Genomic DNA, 10,735 nt, shown 5'->3' with positions numbered 1-10,735 from the left:
AGTAATTTTTCTGGATTTTAGAATTATGAATTGACTGTTATCTTATTTTGCTCATCTGTTTTATTTTCTACATTGAATATGTATTAATTTACAATAAAAAACAAACAACAGAAGACAAAAAATACAAGTCAACCCAGAAGTCCAGCATACCAAAGTTATTTTATTAGTATTTGCCTCTTTTATTCCCTTATATATATTGACTTAGTTAAGATTCTCTCAGAAGGAGACGCTGAGCCAAGAAGTCAGGTGCAAGTGATGTGTTAAGGAAATGGTCCCAGGGAGACCAGGTGAGGGAAGCAGGCCAGGGAAGGGAAGAGAAGCCAAGCACAGGGGAGCTTTCTGGTGAAACCCCAGCTTCCATCCAACCTGTGGGGAGCTGTGGAGCACCAGGCAAAGGCTCTGGGCTTCTGGAGTCCCAGGTCAATCAGTTACAGACTACAGGCTAGAGAGGGTACCAGTAAGGCTATTCCAGTGCTCAATGGCAATTCAGTGAATTGGGTCACGTTGGGAACTACTGGCTGGAAAGCATGCAGCAGCTTGCTGCATGGGTGGGTGTGCCATATGGGAAAAGGAACCCCAGGGCTCTGGGTGGGCACCAACAGTGTGTGCTTTAAGAATGTATATACAGGAGCTGAACTTGAGAAGGAAAGACTCTTCTTTATACCCTCCTCTATACTGATCTTTAAATGAACACTTGGGTGAGCGGGTTAAAAGTGTGGTTTTGTAGTCAGTAGATTAGAATCCTCACTCTGCCATTTACCAGCTGCACATCTATGGATCAAGTTACAAACTGTCTCTGAGTCTCAATTTCATCATCTATAAAGTAGGGGTAATAATATGCCCCTTAATAAACTGTCGTGAAAATCAAATGGAATAACATCTATAAGGTTTCTAGTTTTGTGCCTTTGCATAGTCCGTGCTCCATAAGTGATTTGTTTTTAAACTTCTTTCAGTCTTGGGCTGCGAAGTAAACCAAAAGGAGGCACAGGGATGAGGACCCAGACCTAGACAATCAGAAGAGTATAAAGGATTCACTTTCAGACTGTCAGTTGAAGTGATTTAAACCTATAAACATTTTATGTAGCTTTTGAGCATCAGAGAAAGATGAACAGTGTGCATTTGCTATGGAAATAGTTACTAATCCTTAGTCATAGTCATTCTGGTGGATAGTGAAACAAATGTTCAATTGTGTTTTTTTTTTGGGGGGGTCTGCAGAGCCTAACCAATTTCTTATAGAGTCTAAATAGTTAGGTAATGAAAATAGTGTCTTAGGTTGAGCTCCCTAGAAATAGGGAGATGGAGACTCTTGTGTAAGTATTTTTTTGAGGGAGTGTTCCCAGGAGAAACTTGTAAGGGATGATGGAAGCAGAATAAAGCAGGAGGAGGACCTAAGAAAGAGAAAGTTAGCCCCAGCCTGATTGCATGGGGAATCGGCTCTGGAAGATGAATTGTAGCACAGAGGTTGCCCTGCTCAGGAGGAAGGAGGTTGGCTGTTAGAAACTTCAAGGTTTTCACCTTGCTCACTGACAAGGTGACTCCAATCAGCCAAGGGCAATCCTCCAGAGGAGAAGGTAACTCTGAGCCCAAAGCAACCACCAACCTCAGCAGCTGAGCAGTGGCTACTCCGGCTGTTAATGGAAATGTGTAGCACTGTAGCATCTGGTACAAATGACATGTTTTGTGTGCAAAGTTTTAGGTGGTAATGCCTTGAGGTTCATTTTGTATAACATGCTTTCTTCTTAAAAAGAATGTAACTTTTACAAACTTCCAAACTTGTCTAAATTATTCTTAATTACAAAGAACAAGAAAGAACAGCAATGAGAACCAATTCAGCAGATACTTAAAAAGAGAAAGCAATTCACAAATCCCACTGGCAGCATCTGTTTCTTCAAACTTGAATTGAGCATTATCAATCACTGAAAATTTTAAACAGGAGAGACATGTTCAACCTCATGCTCAGGATAAGGTCATGTCTAATTGGTACAAATGAATCAGCTCCAGTGCAGTTAGCTTAGCAATTTTTATTAAATTCACAACTTAGCAAATTCACTCTGTAGCATGAAGGTGCCCAAGAGAACCACTCAGCCTATAGTCTGTTTTTAAGGAAGGTAGTATGAAAAGAGAGAAGGGAGAATTCAGATGGCTTCTACAAACAGGCATAAATTTGAAGTAAATAGTCAACTGTACTGCATTATTATTTTCCAAATATTTGTAGAGGGTATATTTTTTCCTGAAATTGTGTTTATTTAACAATGGATCCTGGGGGAAATTTACAAATGAAGGTAGATGGGGCATTTGTGCAGATCAAATGAACTCATGCCAACATTCTTGGATCCTTAGGTAATTGTTACTATATCATGAATTTTATCTGGGCAATAAGGAATAACTGAATATTCTGTTAACATTCTGGGAGTCACTGGAGATTTTTTTATCCTAGATAAATAGTTGAGTATTGTGTGGTGTATGTGTTTTATTCAGAATTTAGAATAATGGCCTTTCCTTTTTATCTTCAGCAAATAGTAAGACTTTGAAAAACTAATACACAAAAGATGATTTAATTTCCATAAGTTTAGTTTTTTACAAGATGATTTGAAATATCCATGTATTTCTTTACATTTGGGAGATTATTATGCTCTTTGTTATTGGGACAGGCAGGCTCCAGTGTGGTCTCCTCCTAAGAGAGTTGGAAGTAAAGTAAGTATTCCCTCACCTCATAAAAAGTAAATACTGAAATCAACACAGAACAAATGAAATGACCAATAGGCAAAGGATTACTGAAAAATACTTATCAGTAATTCATCCCAAGCTAAAGCTATAATATATTGTGAGGTAGGAGACAGATGGGCCCCTGGGCCGGCCAGCTGGTGTTTGTCAAATGGAGTGAAATTGAAGCTTTGTTCTCACTCAGACACTCCAAGGACAAAGCTAGTGGCAGAAGCTGAGCTCTGCTAAAGTAAAGAGGTAAGGTGTCCGCTCCTGAGATCAAGGAAGACTTCCCTGTCTGCACATGCGCAGGAAGGCTACTTGGGGGTCAAAAAGGAAGGGGACCCCACCTAATAATCAGTGTGGACATGCACCCACAGCCCTCTATGGCGGGATCCATGTTAGCAAAAATTTGCACATGCATCTTGGGGAGGGTTCTAGGACCAGTCAGGTGCGAAAAAGGAAATGAGATAATTGACCAAACGTAAACAAAGACCCAGAAGGACTGTCCTATATAAGAGATTTAAATCACCTCTTTACTGCAGTCCTCCTCATTCGGGAGGATGCCCACACCCTTTATCTCTGGGTGTGTATTTCTGCCTTGCTTCTGTCTTAAATGTTTCTCTGTGTGCTCTCCCATATGTTGTGCTACATCTCATAATAAACTTTGTGCCTGTTTTTACAGTTTTTGCCTCCTTGACACATTCTTGCTTTCAAATGGGAGAAAGAGCCAGGGCCACTTTGCTCCTAGCCTCTAGCCCCTGGTGGTCTGGCGGCTAGAATTCCTGGTTTTCATCCAGGCTACCCAGGTTCAATTCCTGGGCAGGGAACTAAGATCTGTCTTCAGGACTGCTCACTGCTGTGTCTCCGCGATCAGTTGCACAGCTAAAGAAAGAGTCAGCCAGGAGGAGGATTGATCAGCAACAGACTCATCACTAAGTGACAACAGCCAGGCCGACTGACTGTGTCTCTCCAGATTCTCCCCTGGGTAGGGACCTCTGGTCTATGTCACACATGCATTTTTGTTATAAATTTAGACCCCTCAAGGCTGGTAGCACTAGAATTTTGAATCAACCGGCAATGCTTGTTCTGCACACAGTTTGGTTTTATTCATTCATTCAGTGTATATTTATTGAGCACTGATAATGATAATCCTGGAGCTGTTCCTCTCTCTTCCCCTGTGGTGCCCACCCGCCCCGCCCCGGAGTGTGACCTAGACAGATTGTTTCGGTGTCATCTGGCTTCCAGCTGTATTGGGACAATGGCAGACACTGGTAAGAGAAAGGAGTGGAAAGGAAGGAGAAGAGAAGCCAGGCTAGTTCTCCTTTTCCCTCTTTGCCTCAGGCTGCATCCCAGGCAGTAGCTGTGTCTGTCTCCCCCATAGCTCCAGTTCCCACCCGAATATCCTGCCCTGGTTCCAACTTCCACTGTGTGACCCTGGCCTCTGAGCTCTGGTGGCACCACCTCCTCCTTCTGTCCCTCTAGCCTAGGGATGGTACCAGCTTCCTTTTTTTTTGTAAATATCTGGACCACCTCACAGTGTCCTGGTTGACTCCTTGGCCTCTTCTATCACCTGTGCCACCAAATCTTTGCATTAACTTCCCTTTCGTGAGAACTCAGAATGGTTTCTGCTTCCCTGGTTGGATCTTAATTTACCATGTATCAAGCACTACGGCATGTCAGGAGAAGATGAAATGCAAAATGAGGCATGACCCCTGCCTTCCTGGAGCTTTCAGTTGGTAGGAGAGACATATTTTATTTTTCTGGTTTTTTTTTTTTTTTTTTTTTTTTGCGGTACGCGGGCCTCTCGCTGTTGTGGCCTCTCCCGTTGCGGAGCACAGGCTCTGGACGCGCAGGCTCAGCGGCCATGGCTCACGGGCCCAGCCGCTCCGCAGCATGTGGGATCTTCCCAGACCGGGGCACGAACCCGTGTCCCCTGCATCGGCAGGGGGACTCTCAACCACTGCGCCACCAGGGAAGCCCGGAGAAACATATTTTAATAGAATAATCACAAAATACATAAGTGACAATTACACAAGTTTGGATAATTGGAGATTATCACAAGACTCACAGAATTCCACAGGATATACTTAAGGAAGTTTCTCATACAAGCAAAGGATATGGCAGGACAGAGAGCACAGGCTATCATATTTTGGTCTAAGACTTCTAGGCATAACTCTCTATGTCCTTTCTTAGTTGCTCAGGACAGGGTACACTTCATCTTTAGATTATACACTAACAAGATAACGGTGAGCCCAGGCACACATTTATTGAGGGCTTTTTTATACCACTGGCTATATAAAAACCCAGGCTGTGTAACCTGTTAAATCAGGTACAAACTATCAATCTACACATCCCTAAAAAGTGTAGACAAACTAATACATGTTGCCTCTAGGGGAATTTTGAACTTTAAACAGAACATTATGAAGTTGGAGTTAGTATATTTCAACCTTCCCTTGACCAGACTTCTAGACATCCCAGGAGGTAAGCACAGTGCTACCCAGTATAGCTGCAAGGTTAACCCTTTCCTTACACAATATGTAAACTTATAGTATGTGCTCTGGAATCAGAAAAGTCACACTGATGAAATAGCATTTTATGTGAGATCTGAAGAATGAGGAAGAAATTAAGTTGGCCCTTACGGAAGGAAAGAGTCTGGTAGAAAGAACAGCATTTTGCAGGAAAGACCCAATTCAGCAAAGACTGAAAAAAGGCAGTGTGACTGGAACCTTAAATAGAAATTTTGGCAGGGGAAGAGGCCAAAGCCAGTTTCACTGAGAAATCAAGTAGGGTTTTTACCAGACCAACTGGAGAAGAGATTCACTTTTTACTTGGGATTCCAGCAGGATGTAAGCCTGGAGCTGCTGGTGGACAGTTTCGCTACCTTGTGGGGACATTCCAGCTGAGGTTGTGTTACCAAGTCCAAGCTCACTCTGCTCACCGCACGACAGGCCAATAAATTGGAGACGAGGTGTTGAGGCAAGGAATACGACTTTATTTGGAAAGCCGGCAGACTGAGAAGATGGCAGACTAATGTCTCTAAATAACCATCTTATCAGGGTTTGGATGCCAGTTTCTTTTATAGCACAGAGAGGGGGAGGAGATGAGGAAGTAAAGTAAAAAGGCCATAAGTTTTACCAATGTCCCCTGGAATGGCCAGCCTCAGGGAGGGGATGTGTTAATTTCTTCTTTTTTGTAGCCATCCACAGGTGGACAGGGTCCAGATGTTTCCCTGAACAAAGGCACTTTGGTTTAACATTCAGACTGAGGGGCAGGGCTCCCTGAGGCAGGCCATTATGTATAGACAGTATCTTTTAGTGAACAAAAGCAACCGGGAAGCAAAGGTTAAAGTAAAAGAAACAGATCCAACATGTAGTCAGGGTTGGCTCTTCCCTGTTACAGTTGGAGTTCACACAAACGAAAGCAGAGCTGAGAGAGCAAAGAGCCAGAGGAGAGTGCCAGCAAGCACAGCAGAGGGAGAGAGAACTGTTCTCACGTCTCAGATCCAGGCTTGCTCAGTCTACCCCTTGAAATTCTAAGTTTTAGGACCTGTCACATTCTCTTTTTTATTAAATTGGTTTGTGTTAATGTTGCTGAATGCATGTTCCTGTGCCCGACACACAGTGAGGCCAAACAATATTAAAGACTGGAGTTTGGAGCAGAGAAAGGTTCAGTGCAGGTCCGTGAGAGGAGAGCAGGTGGCTCATGCCCCAGAAACCCCCAAACTTCCCAAAGGGTTTCAGCAAGGCAGTGTTAAAGGCAAGGTGAGAGACGAGCATGATTGCCTTTTGCAAACTTCTTGGTGTAGGAATCCTTTATTCTTGCAGCTGTCCACGTAGGTCAGGTCATGATGTCCCTGTAAACCTCCCACAAGACAAATGTTACTTTCTGTTCTGCAACTTTTTAATCTCTATTTGGATGGAAAAGTGTTATAGCCTTAAAGGTCAGAGCCTTGAGAATGGGCTCTCCTTTATATTTTAGGCTATAGGCAACATTCTTAACTTGTAGCAAAAGCAGTGGAATACAAAGGTTAAAGTAAAAGAAACAGATCTGATATAGAGTCAGATTTATTCTTCCCTATTACATTAAGAGTCCTAACACTAAAAGGAAAGCCCTGCAAAGGATATTGAGAAGTACCAGGAACTGTCGTGTTACCAAAGTCAAGGAAATTCCTAGGATGGTGGAGGAATCAGCAGAATCAAATAGAAGACCATCACTTCCCCAAATCCATATGATTGCTTTACCAACCCCTCCAGGGATTTTCCTGCTATGCTGAAAATATAACATCATCTAAACTTAAATTATTTAAAAATTAGTCATTATACAGACTAAAAATTATGCACGTGCTCTTTTAGTGCCTAGTCACATGTAAAGAGAAGTTTGCTCTTGTGCTAATTCATCCCTGACTCTTATACCCCTGAGTTGCTGCATCTCTTCTTTAGAGTGTTTCTTTGTTTCTTTTTACTGAACTATATTAGCTTTCCATTTTGCCACTCAAAACATAGCTAGTTGTGTGAAGCTTCTAATCAGTACCCACCCATAGAGGGGCTCCCTTACCCCATTGCTCTCCTAGTTGAGTCTCAACTCCACTCCAGACCCCAAGATGTATAAAAATCACAATCCCTTCACTTCTTCTGAATGACTGGTAAATAAACAAGAAGGAAGTAGTCTCAAAAAGCTCTTTGCAAATGACCTTACAAGAGTTTTTCTTTTCAGAGGGTAAGATGGGATGTACAGCTGACAAAATAAAATAAATTTGAAATGGATTAAAGACCTAAATGTAAGGCCAGACACTATAAGACTCTTAGAGGAAAACATAGGAAGAACACTCTATGACATAAATCAAAGCAAGATCCTTTTGACCCACCTCCTAGAGAAATGGAAATAAAAACAAAAAAAACCAAATGGGACCTAAGGAAACGTAAAAGATTTTGCACAGCAAAGGAAACCATAAATAAGACCAAAAGACAACCCTCAGAATGGGAGAAAATATTTGCAAATGAAGCAACTGACAAAGGATTAATCTCCAAAATTTACAAGCAGCTCATGCAGCTCATTATCAAAAAACACAAAAAACCCAATCCAAAAATGGACAGAAGACCTAAACATATTTCTCCAAAGAAGATATACAGATTGCTAACAAACACATGAAAGGATGCTCAACATCACTAACCATTAGAGAAATACAAATCAAAACTACAATGAGGTATCACCTCACACCGGTCAGAATGGTCATCATCAAAAAAATCTACAAACGATAAGTCCTGGAGAGGGTGTGGAGGAAAGGGAACCCTCCTGCACCATTGGTGGGAATGTAAATTGATACAGCCACTGTAGAGAACAGTATGGAGGTTCCTTAAAAAACTAAAAATAGAACTACCATATGACTCAGCAATCCCACTACTGGGCATATACCCTGAGAAAACCATAATTCAAAATGAGACGTGTACCACATTTTTCATTGCAACACTATTTACAATAGCCAGGACGTGGAAGCAACCTAAGTGTCCATCGACAGATGAAAGGATAAAGATGATGTGGCACATATATACAATGGAATATTACTCAGCCATAAAAAGAAATGAAACTGAATAATTTGTAGTGAAGTGGATGGACCTAGAGTCTGTCATACAGAGTGAAGTCAGAAAGAGAAAAACAAATACTGTATGCTAACATATATATGGAATCCAAAAAAAAAAGAAATTGGTTCTGATTAACCTAGGGGCAGGACAGTAATAAAGATGCAGACACAGGGAATAGACTTGAGGACACAGGCAGGGGGAAGGGTAAGCTGGGACAAAGTGAGAGAGTAGTATTGACATATATACACCACCAAATGTAAAATAGATGGCTAGTGGGAAGCAGCTGCATAGCACAAGGAGATCAGCTCGGTCTTTGTATCCACCTAGAGGGGTGGGATAGGGAGGTGGGAGGGAGGCAAAAGAGGGCAGGGCTATGGAGATATATGTATACAATATAGCTGATTCACTTTGTTATACAGCAGAAACTAACACAACATTGTAAAGCAATTATACTCCAATAAAGATGTTAAAAAAAACTATATTAGGTATTAAGTGCTCATCATTGTTTTAAGACACTAAGTTTTAGGACCATGTACGATGCAACAAGAAATGACTAACTTAGTTGTGTACACATAGAGGAGAAGGTGTATTTGAAGTATATTTGGAGGTACACTTGATGAGATGTGATAAAGGTCTGGATTTGTGGGTGGAGTTTGAGGAGAGCAGAATTGAGAACACCTCCCAGATTTCTGGCCTGTAAAAATGGGGAGATCACATTATATAGTGAAAGTAAGGAAGGTATTAAAGAGGAGCACATCTGAGGTCAAGAGTCCAGTTTTGAAAACATTTACTTAAAGATGCCTGTAAAACATCCAAGAGGATAAATAAGCTGAAAAAAATTAATCTGGGCTACAGATATAAATTGGGGGGATTTTGGCTTAATGATGGTATTTAGAATCATAGGAATAAATTATATCAACTAGACAAGGATGATGACACTGCCTCAAGAGCTGAAGTCTGAAGATTTTCATAATGTAGAAATCTAGAAGAGAAACTGACACATGAGAATGAGGGCTGAGGGGGGAATGGTTAGAGAAGTTGGAAGAAAGAGGAAAATGGGAAAATGTGGAGTCACAGAAGCCAAGATAATAGTTTCCCAAGGAGGAGGAAGAAGCTGGTGTCAGAAGTTGCTGAGAAGTTTAGTACAATAGTGACTGAAAAGAAAGTAGTACAGTCATTCTTAACCTTGGCGGCATTTTGGAATCAACTGGTGAATGTCTAATAAAACGGAGTTTTTGATTTATTGGATTATTTGGTGTCCACCCAAAAAGATTCTGATTTAATTGGGCTTGCGTATCTTTAAGTCTAGATTTTAAAAGATTTCCAGAGTATTCCTGTGTACAATATTGAGAACCAGTGATAGGATGGATTTGGCAATGTGGCAGTACTTGTAGACCTTGGCAAAATTGTGGGCCAGAAACCAAATTTGGTAGGTTAAGGAATCAAATGCTTTATTACAATTTATCTTTTTTTGTTCTTTTTGATATAGCAATGTTACAGTTTTCCCATTTTCCTAATCTAATAAATTGAACTTTTTGGTAATAACCTTGTCTTGGGACACTTTTTAACTATTTCCTAGGTCTGTGGTTCTCAACCTAGGCTACTGTTAGAACCATCTGAGGAGCTTTGTAAAATATTCTCAGACAGTCCCTACCCCAGGTTAATTAAATCAGATCCTAACAGTGGGAAATGGGCAAGGGGATTTTTTTTTTTTGAATTTTATGTTACTTTATTTTTAGATTTTTTTGATATGGACCGTTTTTTTAAGTCTTCATTGAATTTTTTAGAATACTGCTTCTGTATATATATATATATACACACCAGGTTCTTATTAATCATCAATTTTATACACATCAGTGTATACATGTTAATCACAATTGCCCAATTCATCACACCACCACCATCACTCCCCCGCTGCTTTCCCCCCTTGGTGTCCATATGTTTGTTCTCTACATCTGTGTCTCAATTTCCACCCTGCAAACCAGTTCATATGTATCATTTTTCTAGGTTCCACATATATGCATTAATATATGATATTAGTTTTTCTCTTTCTGACTTACTTCACTCTGTATGACAGTCTCTAGATCCATCCACATCTCTACAAATGACCCAAATTCGTTCCTTCTTATGACTGAGTAATATTCCATTGTATATATGTACTATATATCCTTTATCTATTCATCTGTCAATGGACATTTAGGTTGCTTCCATGACCTGGCTATTGTAAATAGTGCTGCAATGAACATTAGGGTGCATGTGTCTTTTTTTTTTCCCATATAAAAATTCCTCAGTTTTAATTTTTTTTCATAATGTGGTATAGTTTTATTTATTTTTATTTATTTATTTTTTTTTTAACATGTTTATTGGGGTATAATTGCTTTACAATGGTGTGTTAGTTTCTGCTTTATAACAAAGTGAATCAGTTATACATATACATATGTTCCCATATG

Source organism: Phocoena phocoena, chromosome 15 (assembly GCF_963924675.1).
Source record: "Phocoena phocoena chromosome 15, mPhoPho1.1, whole genome shotgun sequence".
In the NCBI taxonomy this organism is placed as follows: Eukaryota; Metazoa; Chordata; class Mammalia; order Artiodactyla; family Phocoenidae; genus Phocoena; species Phocoena phocoena.
Note: the sequence above shows the minus strand (reverse complement) of the source record.